The sequence below is a fragment of the Hemitrygon akajei genome, chromosome 17 (assembly GCF_048418815.1).
Source record: "Hemitrygon akajei chromosome 17, sHemAka1.3, whole genome shotgun sequence".
NCBI lineage: Eukaryota > Metazoa > Chordata > Chondrichthyes > Myliobatiformes > Dasyatidae > Hemitrygon > Hemitrygon akajei.
In genome coordinates, this window is record NC_133140.1 from 45,618,090 (window position 1) to 45,635,174 (window position 17,085).

The following is a 17,085-nucleotide window of genomic DNA, read 5'->3' on the forward strand; positions in this document are numbered from 1 at the left end:
TTTGATGACTTTGCCTGACCTATTGACTCCTGACTTTGGCTGAGATTTTAACAACATCTGTCTCTACAATCACTCCACTATCTGTTCTTGCAGTCTGATTCCCATCCTCCCGCAACTCTCCTTTAACTCCCCCCCCCCCCCCATGCAGTACTAGCAAATATTCCCACTAGGGTATTAGTCCCCCTCCAGTTCAAGGGCAAACTGTCTCCTCTATAGGTCCCAGCTTCCCTGGAAGAGATCCCAATGATCCAAAAATCTGAAGTCTTCCCTCTTACACCAACTCCTTAGCCACATGTTAGATCCAATGATCTTCCTATACCTGGTCTGACTACCATGTGGTATGGATAGCAATCTTGAGATCACAACCCTGGACATCCTGTCCTATAACTTAGCACCTAACTCCCTGAATACACTTTGCAGAACTTCATCCTTCTTCTTATTTATGTCATTGGTACCTATATGGACCATAACCTCTGGCTGCTCACTTTCCCACTTAAGAATGCTGAAGACTCGAGCCTCCCTGGCACCTGGGAAGCAACATACCATCTAGGAGTCTTGTTCTCGTCCACAGAACCTTCTTCCTCTTTCGCTAACTAACAAATCCCCTGTCACACAGCTCACCTCTTCTCCCCTCTTCTCTTCTGAGCCACAGGACTAGACCTGGTGCCAGAGACCCGACCACTGAAATTTTTGCTAGGTTATTGCTCCCAACAGTATCTAAAGTGGTCTATATGTTGTTGAGGATGGCCACAGAGGTACTCTGCACTGACTCTTTAACCCCTCTCACCCTCCTGACTGTCACCCAGTTTCCTGTGTTCTATTCCTTGATGTAACTAAGTCTCTCTATGCCCTGACCTCACTAACTGTCCTTTTGGTGATGTTTATTGCCTCTGAGTATAATGTAGGGCCATACTGTGTGAATCCAGTGATCTAAAACACTATGAGGTGCCAACAGTTACACCCAAAATTGATACTAGTCTGACCCTCGGTTCGACTAGCAGCTTAATCTAGGGGATGATAGTCCCTGGCCTGGCCAAACTTAAGAAATCTTGTTTGGGTGGATGCTGTGCGATGTGTCCCCTGTTACAAATCAGTACCATGAAATAACAATAGCACACAATATGCGATTAAACAATTGAGCTTTATAATCCTTAATATGACTATATGGTTAGAAAAGAAACAACAATAAAGAAAAGGGCCCATTAGAAACATAGAAAACCTACAGCACAATACAGGCCCTTCAGCCCATAAAGCTGTGCCGAACATGTCCTTACCTTAGAGCTACCTAGGCTTACCCATAACCCACTAAGCTCTATGTATCCATCCAGGAGTCTCTTAAAAGACACTATCGGTTCCGCTTCCACCATTGCCACCAGCAGCCCATTCCACACTCTCACCACTCTCTGCATAAAAAACTTACCCCTGACATCTGTACCTACTTCCAAGCACCTTAAAAATATACCCTCTTGTGCTAGCCATTTCAGCCCTGGGGAAAAGCCTCTGACTATCCACATGATCAATGCCTCTCACTATCTTGTACACCTCTATCAGGTCACCTCTCATCCTCCATCGCTCCAAGGAGAAAAGGCCGAGTTCACTCAACTTATTCTCATAAGGCATGCTCCCTCATCCAGGCAACATCCTTGTAAATCTCTTCTGCACCCTTTCTATGGTTTCCACATCCTTTGTATAGTGAGGCGACCAGAATTAAGCACAGTACTCTAAGTGGGGTCTGACCAGGGTCCTACATAGCTGCAACATTACCTCTCGGTTCTTAAACTCAGTCCCACAATTGATGAAGGTCAATGCACTGTATGCGTTCTTAACCACAGAGTCAACTTGTGCAGCAGCTTTGAGTGTCCTATGGACTTGGGCCCCAAGATCCTTCTGATTCTCCACACTGCCAAGAGTCTTGCCATTAATGCTATATTCTGCCATCATATTTGACCTACCAAAATAAACCACCTCACACTTATCTGGATTGAACTCCATCTGCCACTTCACAGCCCAGTTTTACATCCTATCAATGTCCCATTGTAACCTGTGACAGCCCTCCACACTATCCACAACAGCCCCAACCTTTGTGTCATCAGCAAATTTACTAATCCATCCCTCTCTCCCTCATCCTGGTCATTTATAAAAATTCTCGAAGAGTAAGGGTCCCAGAACAGATCCCTGAGGCACACCACTGGTCACCAGCCTCCACACAGAATATTACCTGTCTACAACCACTCTTTGCTTCTGTGAGCAAGCCATTTCTGGATCCGCAAAGCAATGTCCCCTTGGATCCCATGCCCCCTTACTTTCTCAATAAGCCTTGCATGGGGTATCTTATCAAATGCCTTGCTAAAATCCATATACACTACATCTACTACTCTACCTTCATCAATGTGTTTAGTCACATCCTCAAAAGAATCAATCAGGCTCGTAAGGCACGAACTGCCTTTGCCAAAACCATGCTGACTATCCTAATCATATTATGCCTCTCCAAATGTTCATAAATCCTGTCTCTCAGGATCTTCTCCATCAACTTATCAACCTTGAAGTAAGACTCACTTGTCTATAATTTCCTTGGCTAACTCTGCTCCCTTTCTTGAATATGGAAACAACATCCTCCAATCCTCTGGAACCTCTCCCATCCTCATTGATGATGCAAAGATCATTGCCAGAGGCTCAGCAATCCCCTCCCTTGCTTCCCACAGTAGCCTGGGGTACATCACATCTGGTCCCAGCAACTTATCCAACTTGATGCTTTCCAAAAGCTCCAGCACATCCTCTTCCTTAATATCTACATGCTCAAGCTTTTCAGTCTGCTGCAAGTCATTCCTACAATCGCCAAGATCCTTTTCTGTAGCGAATACTGAAGCAAAGTATTCATTAAGTACCTTTGCTATCTCCTCCGGTTCCATACAGACTTTTTCACTGTCACACTTGAAACAGTCTAATGCGCAAATGTTGGAGCTCACAGTGTTGTCCATTTGTTCCCGTCATCCTCCTCGGAGCGTAGCTGACCCTCGAACCCTCCATCCACTCCATCCAGCAGTCAACCAACTCTCTCCATTCACGTCCTCTCTCCTCATCGCTCCCCGACAAAAGACCGTGAAATCCCTCTCCCAGACACAGAGGAAAGAACAACATCCTGCTCTTTGGCTAACATGCCCCATTACCTCTAGTCATAACCCAAACATTGCTGCTACAGAGAAACCATTACCTTAGCCTTAGCAGTGAAACATGACAGAGAGGCCATTACATTAGTAGTGAAACCTTACAGCATGTTACAATAGTCAAATAAGTTATTTCAATGCTTTGACAAATTCCAATTTGCAATTTTATCCTCATGAAGTTCCAATATAGCTCTAATTTGTTGCAAAGCATGATTTTTTAAGTCCCAAACATGAGAAAATCTGTAGATTTTGGAAATTCAAAGCAACATACACAAATTGTATACAGCATACACAGCAAGGCCTTTGACAAAGTTCCACATGGAAGGTTAGTTAAGAAGGTTCAGTCGTTAGGTATTAATGCTGGAGTAATAAAATGGATTCAACAGTGGCTAGATGGGAGATGCCAGAGAGTAGTGGTGGATAATCGTTTATCGGGATGGAGGCCGGTGACTAGCGGGGCGCCTCAGGGATCTGTTTTGGGCCCAATGTTGTTTGTAATATACATAAATGATCTGGATGATGGAGTGGTAAATTGGATTAGTAAGTATGCTGATGATACTAAGATAGGAGGTGTTGTGGATAATGAGGTGGGTTTTCAAAGCTTGCAGGGAGATTTATGCCGGTTAGAAGAATGGGCTGAACGTTGGCAGATGGAGTTTAATGCTGAGAAGTGTGAGGTTCTACATTTTGGCAGGAATAATCCAAATAGAACATACAGGGTAAATGGTAGGGCATTGAGGAATGCAGTGGAACAGAGAGATCTAGGAATAACAGTGCATAGTTCCCTGAAGGTGGAGTCTCATGTAGATAGGGTGGTGAAGAAGGCTTTTGGAACACTGGCCTTTATAAATCAGAGCATTGAGTACAGAAGTTGGGATGTAATGTTAAAATTGTACAAGGCATTGGTAAGGCCAAATTTGGAATATTGTGTACAGTTCTGGTCACCGAATTATAGGAAAGATATCAATAAATTAGAGAGAGTGCAGAGACGATTTACTAGGATGCTACCTGGGTTTCAGCACTTAAGTTACAGAGAAAGGTTGAACAAGTTAGGTCTCTATTCATTGGAGCGTAGAAGGTTGAGGGGGGATTTGATTGAGGTATTTAAAATTTTGAGAGGGATAGATAGAGTTGACGTGAATAGGCTGTTTCCATTGAGAGTAGGGGAGATTCAAACGAGAGGACATGATTTGAGAGTTAGGGGGCAAAAGTTTAAGGGAAACACGAGGGGGTATTTCTTTACTCAGGGAGTGATAGCTGTGTGGAACGAGCTTCCTGTAGAAGTAGTAGAGGCCAGTTCAGTTGTGTCATTTAAGGTAAAATTGGATAGGTATATGGACAGGAAAGGAGTGGAGGGTTATGGGCTGAGTGCGGGTAGGTGGGACTAGGTGAGATTAAGAGTTCGGCACGGACTAGGAGGACCGAGATGGCCTGTTTCTGTGCTGTGATTGTTATATGGTTATATGGTTATAATTGCTGGAGGAACTCAACAGGCCAGGCAGCATCAATGGAAAAGATGAGTTAGACATGATTTTGCTTACAGGGACAGTTAGTGTGACAACAAATGCTATGTGACAACAACTTCCTATTTTAAAAAGGATTGTCACTCTTACTATTCAGGATCAATACCTCCAAAGTAAACCAAGATCATTAGAAGTTCATAAACATGAGTAAGTCTGCAGATGCTGGAAATCCAAGGCAACACACACAAAATGCTGGAGAAACTCAGCAGGTCTATGGAAATGAATACACAATTGACATTTCAAGATGAGATCCTTCTTCAGAACTGGAAACGAAGACACCAGAATAAAAAAAGTTGGGGCAAGGGCAGGAGGATAGCTAGAAGATGATAGGTAAAGCTAGGTGGGTAGGAATGATAAAGGACTGGAGAGGAAGGAATCTGACAGGAGAGAAGAGTGAACCATAGGAGAAAGGAAAGGAGGAGGGGACCCGGTGGTGGTGATAAGCAAGTGAAAAGAGGTAAGAGGCCAGGGTGGAGAATAGAAGGAGGGGTAGGGATTTTTCTTACCGGAAGGAGAAACCAATATTCATGCCACCGGGTTGGAAGCTACCCAGATCAAATATAAGGCGCTGCTCCCCATCCTGAGGGTGGCCTCATCTTGGAAGAAGAGGAGGGCATGAACTGATATGTCAGAATGGGAATGGGAATTGAAATTAAAATGTTTGGCCACCAGGAAGTTCCACTTTCCAGGTGCTCGTGGAAGCAGTTCCGCAATCATCAGAAGTTGCTCTGACTGCCCTAATCATGGTTAAAAACGTTTGTCTGGAAAATGAATAACAGCTGCTGGGGTGTAATGCACCACAGGTCAACACGCGTTTTGTTCAGTGGCAAGGGTTTGATAGCTTTCCTTTGCCAGTGATCTTGCCAGCCTGTGAGGCCCAAAGCATCTGCTTTGTCATAAACAATGAATTTGATCAGAGCAAATGCTTTCAGAATATTTATCACAAACTAATATGAAAACTTTGCAGTTTGGTCTTCATTTTCATTTTCTGAACTTAGGAATTATAACAATTAAAACCCAACTTATTAGAACAAACTAGCAGCTTCTGTAGAAGTGAGGCGGTTCCCACAGTCCATATCATTGACCCTGTAGAAGAACAATCTACTCACATGCATCTCCCCGTTTATGCAGCTGAGCAATTCACTGATAAGTAGTACTTTGCTGTTGGCCTTGTATGACATTTTTTAAACCTTCGAAGAACTACAGCATGTGTATTGGCCACTTCTCCATGAACACCAAGAGCAATATGGTATGTTGCTATTCAATGGGAGCATCAGTCTGCTAATGAGTGGCTTCCTTTTGCACCAATGACAATAAGCTGTTCCCTGGTGGCAGGGCACTGTCTTTTGGAGCTTCAGGTTGCTGGTGAGCTGGATTTTAGTCATAGGGTCATACAGAATGGAAATGAGCTCTTTGACTCAACCAATCCAAGACAACCACATCCCCATCCAAGTTAGTCCCAGTTGCCCATATCCTTCTAAACCTTTCCAATCCACGTACCTGTCTAATTAGCTTTTAAATGTGAATGTACTTCGTCTGGCAGTCCATTCCATATATTGACCACCCGCTGAGTGAACCAGTTGCCCCTCAGGTTCCTATAAAGTATCTCCCCTCTCACCTTAAACCTATGCACCCTATTTGTGCATTGACACTATCTATTCCCCTTATGATTTTATACACCTCAATAAGATCACCTATGCTTCAATAAGAGAAGTCCAAACCTGTTTAACCTCTCTCCATAACTCAGCTCCTCAATACCTGGTAACATCCTCATAAATCTTCTCAGCACTCTCTCTAATTTAATGACATCTTTCTTATAGCAGAGTGATCAAAACTATACATGATATTCCTCACCAACGTTTTGTATAGCTTCATCATTGAGTCCTAGCTTCTATATTCATTGCTTTGACTGTTGACAGCCAGCATGCCAGAGGCTTTCTTCACCAACCTCTCTACCTGTATTGCCACTTCCAGGAACCATGTACTGTATGTGTATAGTCAAGTCAAATCAAGTTGAGTTTATTGCCATATGCAGATTTGATGAAAAACTTGCTTGCAGTAGCATTACAGGCATATAGATTTACATAACAAACCCTTGACTTTCCCCATGAACTCTTGCATATTCGTCCTCTTGACATGCTAAAACACACTTGTTTTCCCACTTTTTCCTCATCTACTGGAGAGCCATTAACCTAAAATATAGCTGCCTAACATGCTGAGTATTTCTAAAAATTTTAATTCAGAGTTTGTACACCCTCTATTTTTGCCTCCACGTGTATCATCATCTGAAGCAAAGGTGTTTGGCGATCAAAGAGTGCACTTGGTCGCTAGAGAAGACACCATGATAGCCTGGCTCCACAAAACTTAGATATGGAGCTCCTCGTGCTCCTTGCCATCTCCAATATTCAGCAGGACCGGCCTGACAAAGTGCTCACCATCTCACTTTGCATCCATATTGAAGCATCTAATTGTGGGCCTCATCTGAGTATGCTGAGGCAAAATGTACCACTTTTATGGTGAGATCCCATACTACATCATTTGCTATTGTGGCAGACTTCAGCTTGCTAGTTTCCAAAGGTATCCTTTGACTCTGTATTCTCTGTCTTCTCATCTGCCCATTCTTCAGGGTATCAGTTTTTGATACTGTTCTGTCAGGCGCCAGTCACAATGACATGCCAAGCTCTTCATCATTGTCATCACTGTCCTCCTGCTCCTCTCCCATCGCACTTATTTTGCCCGTCAGCTCTGTCTCCTTGTTTTTTTTTAAAGTCAGGGAGGAACCAGAGGATTTATCCCAATTACATGGAAAGATAAAACAGAAAACAGTTGCATTTGCAGGTTGTGGCAAAACATTTTTAAGGTGATGCAATAACACAGGAGGGAATGAAGGGATCAAAGCAAAGGGAATTGGGTGATCACAATGAAACTTTGTTATTGAACCTATTTGCTCTAGAGTTGTAATGGGGGTACAGTGTCTTCTCTGCTGTTGAGCTACAACATAGTTTCCACCACCATGGGCTAGCATTTCTCTCATAATACAGGTCTTCCCACTGTTCTTCACTACCATTCTCCTTGTGGAGGAAATGAAAGACACTGAGTGATCTTTTCATTATTGTCTTTTTGAATGCTTGACTTCATGTTTGTTCAAGTGTGTGTAGATGCAAGTTCCATGGATGATCTCTCTCGACCCAAAGTGGCCTGAACTGAACTCTTCCCAATTATCGATAAGTACAATACCTGAATTTTTCAAAACTTGGAACAAATATTTCCATAAGGACTTACATATTATTAAATTTTAAGTCACACTACTGCCAATGACACAAAGCAAGATGAGAACTTGGGAAGATCTAGACAGTCTTAGACTGGTAGGAATTTTTTGGGGTTAATTGGTTTTGGAAACATGAGCATTGCATCACACAGTTCACAGAATTTGGAGACATAGACTAGAACAGGCTAAAACCAAATACATCCCCAGAGATAGATGGGGACTGAACCATAAGACCATAAGACATTGGAGCCGAAATAGACCATTTGCCCTTTAAGTCTGTTCCATCATTCAATCATGGATGATCCATATTTCCCCTTCTCAGCTTCACATCCAGCCTTCTCCCCATGATGCGGTGGTCAATCAAGAACCTATCTATCTCCACCTTACTTACACCCAATGAACCGGCCTCCACAGCTGCCTGTAGTACCAAATTCCACAAATTCACCACCCTTTGGCTAAAGACATTTCTCCACATCTCTTTTTTAAATGGATACTCTGCACCCCACCCCCTCATCCTGAGGCGGTGCTCTCTAGTTCTGGATTCCCCTACTGTGGGAAACATTCTTTCCACATCCACTCTGTCTAGACCTTTCAACATTCGAAAGGTTTCAGTGAGATCCCCCATCCTTCTAAATTCCAGTGAGTATAGGCTTAGAGCAATCAAACATTCCTCATATGATAACCCTTTCATTCCCAGAATAATCCTTGTGAACCTCTTCAATACCTTCTCCAATGCCAGCTCATCTTTTCTGAGATAAGGAACACCTCAGTACAGATGTTCTCAGGGAAACATACAGAAGAAATGTGGCAAATGTTTAGAGATATTTCCATGGGGTTCTGAGTAGGTACGTTCCAATGAGACATGGAAAGGATAGTAGGGTACAAGATCCATGGTGCACAAAGGCTGTTGTAAATCTAGTCAAGAAGAAAGGAACAGCTTACAAAAGGTTCAAAAAACTAGTTAATGATAGGAATCTAGCAAATTATAAGGCTAGCAGGAAGGAGCTAAAAAATGACATTAGGAGAGCCAGAAGGGGCCATGAGAAGGCCTTGGCGGACAGGATTAAGGAAAATCTCAAGGCATTTTACAAGTATGTGAAGAGCAAGAGGATAAGACATGAGAGAATAGGTCCAATCAAGTGTGACAGTGGAAAAGTGTGTGTGGAACCAGAGAAAATAGCAGAGGTACTTAATGAATACTTTGCTTCAGTATTCACTATGGAAAAAGATCTTGGCAATTGTAGGGATGACTTGCAGTGGACTGAAAAGTTTGAGTATGTAGATATCAAGGAAAAGGATGTGCTGGAGCTTTTGGAAAGCATCAAGTTTGGATAAGTCACCGGGACCAGACGGGATGTACCCCAAGCTACTGTAGGAAGCAAGGGAGGAGATTGCTGAGCCTCTGGCAATGATCATCAATGAGGATGGGAAAGGTTTTGGAGGATTGGAGGGTAGCGGATGTTGTTCCCTTATTCAAGAAAGGGAGCAGGGATAGCCCAGGAAATTATAGGCCAGTGAGTCTTACTTCAGTGATTTGTAAGTTGATGAGAGGCAAGATTTATGAACATTTATTTGGAGAGGCATAATATGATTAGGAATAGTCACCATGGCCTTGTCAAAGGTATGTCATGCCTTAAGAGCCTGATTGACTTTTTTTAAGGATGTGACTAAACACATTGATGAAGGTAGAGCTGTAGATGTAGTGTATATGGATTTCAGCAAGGCATTTGATAAGGTACCCCATGCAAGGCTTATTGAGAAAGTAAAGAGGTATGGGATCCAAGAGGACATTGTTTTGTGGATCTAGAATTGGCTCGCCCACAGAAGGCAAAGAGTGGTTGTAGACAGGTCATATTCTGCATGGAGGTTGGTGACCAATGGTGTGCCTCAGGGATCTGTTCTGGGACCCCTACACTTTGTGATTTTTATAAATGACCTGGATGAGGAAGTGGAGGGATGGGTTAGTAAATTTACTGATGACTCAAAGGTTGGGGGGTGTTGTGGATAGTGTGGAGGGCTGTCAGAGGTTACAGTGGGTCATTGATAGGATGCAAAACTGGGCTGAGAAGTGGCAGATGGAGTTCAACCCAGATAAGTGTGAGGTGGTTCATTTTGGTAGGTCAAATATAATGGCAGAATACAGCATTAATGGTAAAACTCGTGGCAGAGTGGAGGATCAGAGGGATCTTGGAGTCCAAGTCCATAGGGCACTCAAAGCTGCTATGCAGGTTGACTCTATGGTTAAGAAGGCATACGGTGCATTGGCCTTCATCAATCGTGGGATTGAGTTTATGAGCCAAGAAGTAATATTGCAGCTATATAGGACCCTGGTCAGACCCCACTTGGAGTACTGTGCTCATTTCTGGTTGCCTCACTACAGGAAGGATGTGGAAGCCATAGAAAGGGTGCAGAGGAGATTTACAAGGATGATGCCTGGATTGGGAAGCATGCCTTATGAGGATATGTTGCGTGAACTCTGCCTTTTTTCCTTGGAGCGACGGGAAGATGAGAGGTGACCTGATAGAGGTGTACAAGATAATGAGAGGCATTGATCGTATGGATAGTCAGAGGCTTTTCGCCGGGGCTGAAATGGCTAGCACGAGAGGGCATAGTCTTAAGGTGCTTGGAAGTAGGTACAGAGGAGATGCCAGGAGTAAGATTTTACGCAGAGAGTGGTGAGTGTGTGGAATGGGCTGCTGGCAGCGGTGGTGGAGGCGGAAATGATAGGGTCTTTTAAGAGACTCCTGGATAGGTACATGGAGCTTAGAAAAATAGAGGGCTATGGGTAAAGCCTAGATAGTTCTAAGGTAGGGACATATTCAGCACAGCTTTGTGGGCTGAAGGGCCTATATTGTGCTGTAGGTTTTCTATGTTTCTAAATCTTGTCATAATACTCAAGGTGAGGCTTTACCAGTACCTTATAAAGCCTCAGCATCACATCCCTGCTCTTATATTCTAGACCTCTTGATATGAATGCTAACATTGTATTTGCCTTCCTCACCACTGACTCAACCTGTAAGTTAACCTTTCGGGTGTTCTGCACAAGGACTCTCAAGTCCCTTTGCATGTCATTTTTTTTTGTAATTTCTCCTCATTTAGAAAATAGTCTGCACATTTATTTCTTCTACCAAAGTGCATGACCATGCATTTTCCAACATTGTATTTCATTTACGACTTTCTTGCTCACATTCTTCTAATCTCTCTAAGTCCTTCTGCAGCCTACCTGTTTCCTGAACACTACCTGCCTTTCACCAATCTTCATCCGCAAACTTGGCAAGTAAGCCATCTATTCCATGATCTAAATAATGGATATACAGCATAAAAAGAAGTGGCCCCAACACCAACCCCTGCTGAACACCACTAGTCACTGGCGACCAACCAGAAAAGGATCCTTTTATTCCCATTTGCTACCTCCTACCAATCAGACAATGCTCTAAACATATTAATAACTTTCCTGTAATACCATGGGCTCTTAACCTCATGTGTGGCACCTTGTCATGGGCCTTCTGAAAATTCAAATACACAACATCCACTATATCCCCTTTATCTATCCTACTTGTGAATTCCAATAGGTTCCCTGAAGGAAACCATGCTGACTTTGACCTATCTTGTCCTGTGTGACCAAGTATTCCAAGCTTCATCTTTAACAATTGACTGCAACATCTTCCCAACCACAGAGGTCAGGCCAACTGGTCTATAATTTCCTTTCTGCTGCCTCCCTCCTTTCTTGAAGAGTGGAGTGACGTTTGCAATTTTCCAGTCCTCTGGAATGGAGGACACAATGAAAATGTTTTGTAAGTCATTGATGTTAACTAGGAGGAAGTAGTGAATGCTGGAGACATCTTTCTAGATAGGAAATGGACAAATATAGTGGCAAGGCATCATAGATCAATTAACTTCACATACATACAAGGTAAAATAGAATTGTCAAGAGTAAATATGAAGTTTATCTCCACAATAATACGTACTGTACAATGTCCTGTGTATGTTACTAAAAAGGGCTTCTTTGGTTTGTTACGAGTAGGAATGCTTCTTTGTCTGTTAAAAGTTTCTCTCGCCGTTGTTTCACTTTAGAATGGCTGATATGGTAATTGTATTCACTTGTTAATCAATGGGGAATGTTATTGTGTTTTGTGAGGCTGGGACCTTGGGGGAGGGGTTGCGCGGGCTTGAGGAGTCCGGAGGGAGACGCCGAGGAAGCAGGACGTGCGCTCGGGAGACCACCGGGGAGTCCGAAGTGGGAGTTTCGGGAGGACGACCACCTAGGAGTCGAATGGTTCGCTGGATGAGCTCCACCGATGTGCACTAAACTGACTGAACTTTGATAAGTTGGCGCCTTTTGTTTTTTTCTTGTATATATATATATTGTACTGCCTAATACTCTTTTAATTTTAGTAAACTCTTTAAAGTGTATGTCATACTGGTATTTGTTGTGAGTTTGATACTGCCGGCGGGGGCGCGAGGCATAAACTCGATTCTCACAGCACCTGCGTGTACGGGAGGTGGGGTTGGATCTCTTTTTCCCCTAGACATATACCAGCCTGTTGGGTAAGTGTTACAGTACACTAATGGCAGTAACTGTAATAATTTTGTCATTTCTGAACAAGTAAATGTCTGCATACTTATGATGTAGTAATCTTTAAAAGACAAAGATTGACAATGATTCCCATTAAATCTTTAGGTTAAACTGCAGACTCGTAACTAAAGTCAATTTATTTTCTAAACATACTAAAGATGCTGAAGAAACAATATTAATGCAAGGAGTTGAGAAACAGAAGTATGAAGCTTTATAACATTTATTGCATGGATTACTGATAATGCATTTTTAATCAATTCAGTCTAAAAAATAAGCATATTATCTCATGTGCATCAATTTGTTCCCAGGATTGGGTATTCCATCACTGACTGCAGGTAGCATTTTTTTGACTGATATATGTCTTATTCACCATTAGATGGCACTGATATATTGTAAGATGTGTTGGAGGTTTGACAAACTAGTTATGTAGTAATTGTGTCTAATCAACAATAAAGTCTGGCCCATATCTTCTATAATTGCACACAATAGGATGAATCTGTCAAGTTAATGTATCAGGTCAGAGAATCATTTAATAGTTTCTAATTTTTCATGACACTTAAAAGAATAAGATAAAATTCCATAACCTTGGGTATTACTGGTCTTATCTGTTCAAGAAGGAAAATGGTTTAAAGATCTTTTTCTCATTTAATGTGAGATATTACTTCTTTATTAGTCTCCACATTAATATCAACTCCTTTCACCAGTGTTGGCTATTTCCTGGACATCCCGAGGGCAGGGTTTAATTTATAATCTTGGAAAGATTGCAAAGTATGCAGTTGGTCAAATCATCTCTCTTTCAGATCCAGTGACTGCTTGGCAGGTTGACAGCATTCTTAATAACACCTTTAAGAACGGAGGCACTGTGAAATTACCTTTGCACTAAGTGACATGGCTAGAAGTTTTACATTATAATGGATATGAAATAAAAATACTCTTATTTTTGGCCAAACTGCACTTAGAGTATGGTGAGCAGTTTTGGGCCCCTTATTTAAGAACAGATGTGCTGGCTCTGGAGATGATCCACAGGAGGATCACAAGAATTGTCGTGGAAATGAAAGGGTTAACTCATGAGGAGTGTTCGATAGCTCTGGGCCTATAGTCAATTGAGCTTAGAAGAATGAGAGGGGATCATATCGAAAGGCCTTGATAGAGAAAATGTTCCCTACAGTAGGGGAGTCTAGGACCAGAGTGCACAGACTCAGAATATAAGGATATCCCATTAGAAAGAGATGAAGAGAAATTTCTTTAGCTAGAGGATGGGGAATCTGTGGAATTCATTGCCATAGATGGCAAAAGAGACCACGCCGTTTGATATACTTGAAGCAGAAATTGATGGCTCTTGATTAGTAAATACATCAAAAGTTACAAGAAGGCAAGAAAATGGGATGGAGAGGAATAATAAATCAGCCATGATGGAATGGCAGAGCAGACTCAATGGGCCAAATGTTTAATTCTGTTCTTATGTCTTAATTGCTTATCAAGATTAGATAAAAAAACAAAGGACAATTCAGAAGAAGGTGAAGTTGAAGCCTTTGGGCACACTAAATTACTGGACTTTTTGATATTAGAGGAATCAAGGGAAGAGGTTATAAGGTATGGAAATTATATTGAGTTTGAGGAACAGTGTTAATTGAGGTGCTGAATGTCCCATTTGTGCTCCCATTTACATCTCGTGTTTCTAAGAAGGTTTTAGGAAAGCACCTACTAATAAGTTTTGGCTGTCTGACGAAGGAAACATTGCTCTAAGTAATCCAGAAAAAATAAATATTTCAATGTTCAAACTCAAATACAATTTTTTTTCAAGCCAGTTCGTCTGAACATAATTGTTATTTACATGTAGTTTATGTTGCCGGTGATTAATTCAATAGTCATATTAAGATTAGTCTCTTAGGTGTACCATAACTCAGTTCGATATGTAATCTCATTCAAGAGGTTAAATAGATTCAAGATGTCCACCTCCACCCTCACATGTGAGTTCATACAAACATTATTTCCAGTCTGGAAGTGCTGTGCACCTCATGGCCTGGCATTGCTGGCATTCCTATCAGCAGTGGCTGATAGATCAGGTGTCCGCTTCTATAGAGGCCCTTTATACCTCAGGGCATTCTTAAGCTGCTCACATTCAAAGTCAGCTTGTGTAGCCTGGGCACAGCATGCTTTTATGGAAGAGAGATGGTCCACATGGATTTGTTTTAAATTGTTTCAGGGACAGATTAATGTGCAAATACAGATTCAACATCTCTTTCCGCAGCTGAGAGAAAAGTGAGGAGCAAATACAAAATGCACAATTGACTGATGGTGATGATATTAAAAATTCAATTGTCAAAGCTGGCATGATGCCAAAGTAGCAAAACATATTATTGACTGTGACGGTTATTGAAAATTAACTACCATTCCTAGGAAAACGGGCATCTACAATTAGATGTAAATGGCATTCCCTGACAAAGTATAATTCAGAAAACAATTTTGGGGCAACCTTTAACATTTGAGCAGCTAAACCAGTTAGAGGATTAATTCAAATGTCAAAAGTATTCCAATAATTCTCCGGAGAATGTTAAATGCTCAGAGGGTAATGTGTATCTGCAGCTGCTAGTTCCACTGGAGATATTCTGTTTCTTTCCTGCTCCACCAATTGCATCAAGGATCAAAGATCAACTTTATTCACCATATACATTTACATATATTAGGAATTTGCCATGGTGTGCTGGTGTGACATGAAACAAAGAACAACAACATTCAACAATTATAAGGATAAAGAATTATATATAAAATAAACTTAGAAGTTGAAATATGGATATGGAATAAAATATGCATAAATACATAAATACCAGAATGTATTTACAAAGTAGACAGCATTATAAAATATGGTTTGAAGTGTTTCCAGTGCAGTACAGTGACTGAGGTAATAGAGGGGATGGGGTGGCAAACTAGGATTATTGATCAGATTAACTGCCCGAGAGAAGAAACTTTTAAGATGGTGTGATTTTTTTTTGTTTTAATAGCCCTGTAAGGGTTTCCAGAAGGGATCTTTTGGAAAAGGCAGTTTGATGGGTGGGTGGTGTCCGCAATGATTTTCCTGCCCTCTTCTTTGTCCTCGACACACATGAGCTCCGTAGTGAATTGAACTGAATTGACTTTATTACTTATATCCTTCATATACATGAGGAGTAAAGGTCTTTACGTCACATCTCCATCTAAATGTGCAATGTGCAATTTATAGTAATTTATAATAAATGGTATGTACAACAGAATAGTCAATATGACATAGAAATACAGTTGTGTCAACATGAGTTAATCAGTCTGATGGCCTGGTGGAAGAAGCTGTCCCGGAGCCTGTTGATCCTGGCTTTTATGCTGTGGTACCATTTCCTGGATGGTAACAGCTGGAACAGTTTGTGGCTGGGGTGACTCGGGTCTCCAATGATCCTGCAGGACCTTTTTACACACCTGTCTTTGTAGATGTCCTGACTGGTGGGAAGTTCACATCTACAGATACACTGAACTGTCCGCACCACTCTCTGCAGAGTCCTGTGATTGAGAGAAGTACAGTTCCCATACCAGGCAGTGATGCAGCCAGTCAGGATATTCTCAATTGTGTCCCTATAGAAAGTTCTTAGGATTTGGGGCCCACACCAAACTTCTTACCATCTACCGGCGATCTGACAGGAAGTCCAGGATCCAGCTACACAAGGCACGGTGAAGGCCAAGGTCTCTGAGCTTCTTGTGGAGCCTAGACGGAATTATGGTGTTGAATGCTGAACTGTAGTCCGATAACAGCATTCCCACACAAGCATCCCTCTTCTCCAGATGTGTAAGGACTGAGTGATAGTAGAATGCAGTCAATTACCTTTTCTGCTGACCGAACAGTTTGCTGTCGTTTTCATACATCGTGCAAGGACACTGCAACAAACCAAACAGCACTGGCTGATATGACGATGCTCTCCATGATAATAATGTAGAATTGTACCAACATAGAACAGTACAGCACAGTACAGGCCCTTCGGCCCACAATGTTGTGCCGACTCTTAAACCCTGCCTCCCATATAACCCCCCACCTTAAATTCCTCCATATACCTGTCTAGTAGTCTCTTAAACTTCACTAGTGTATGTGCCTCCACCACTGACTCAGGCAGTGCAGTCCAGGCACCAACTACTCTGAGTAAAAAATCCTCTCTCTAATATCCCCCTGCAACTTCCCACCCCTTACCTTAAAGCCATGCCCTCTTGTATTGAGCAGAGGTGTTCTGGGGAGGAGGCATTGGCTGTCCACTCTATTCCTCTTAATATCTTGTATACCTCTATCATGTCTCCTCTCATCTTCCTTCTCTCCAAAGAGTAAAGCCCTAGTTCCCTTAATCTCCGAAATATGTTTCGGGGAAGATGGAATTTTCCTCGAGAAGTACATCCCCTGCTGAACCTTCTTGTTAATGTAGAAGATATGGTTCTTCTACATGAGGTCCTAGGAAATAATGATGCCCTGGAACCTGAATGTTGAAATGGTGCTAGCTGTAGAGTTATTGATGAGTGACTGGAGAGGAGACATACTTCTCCTGA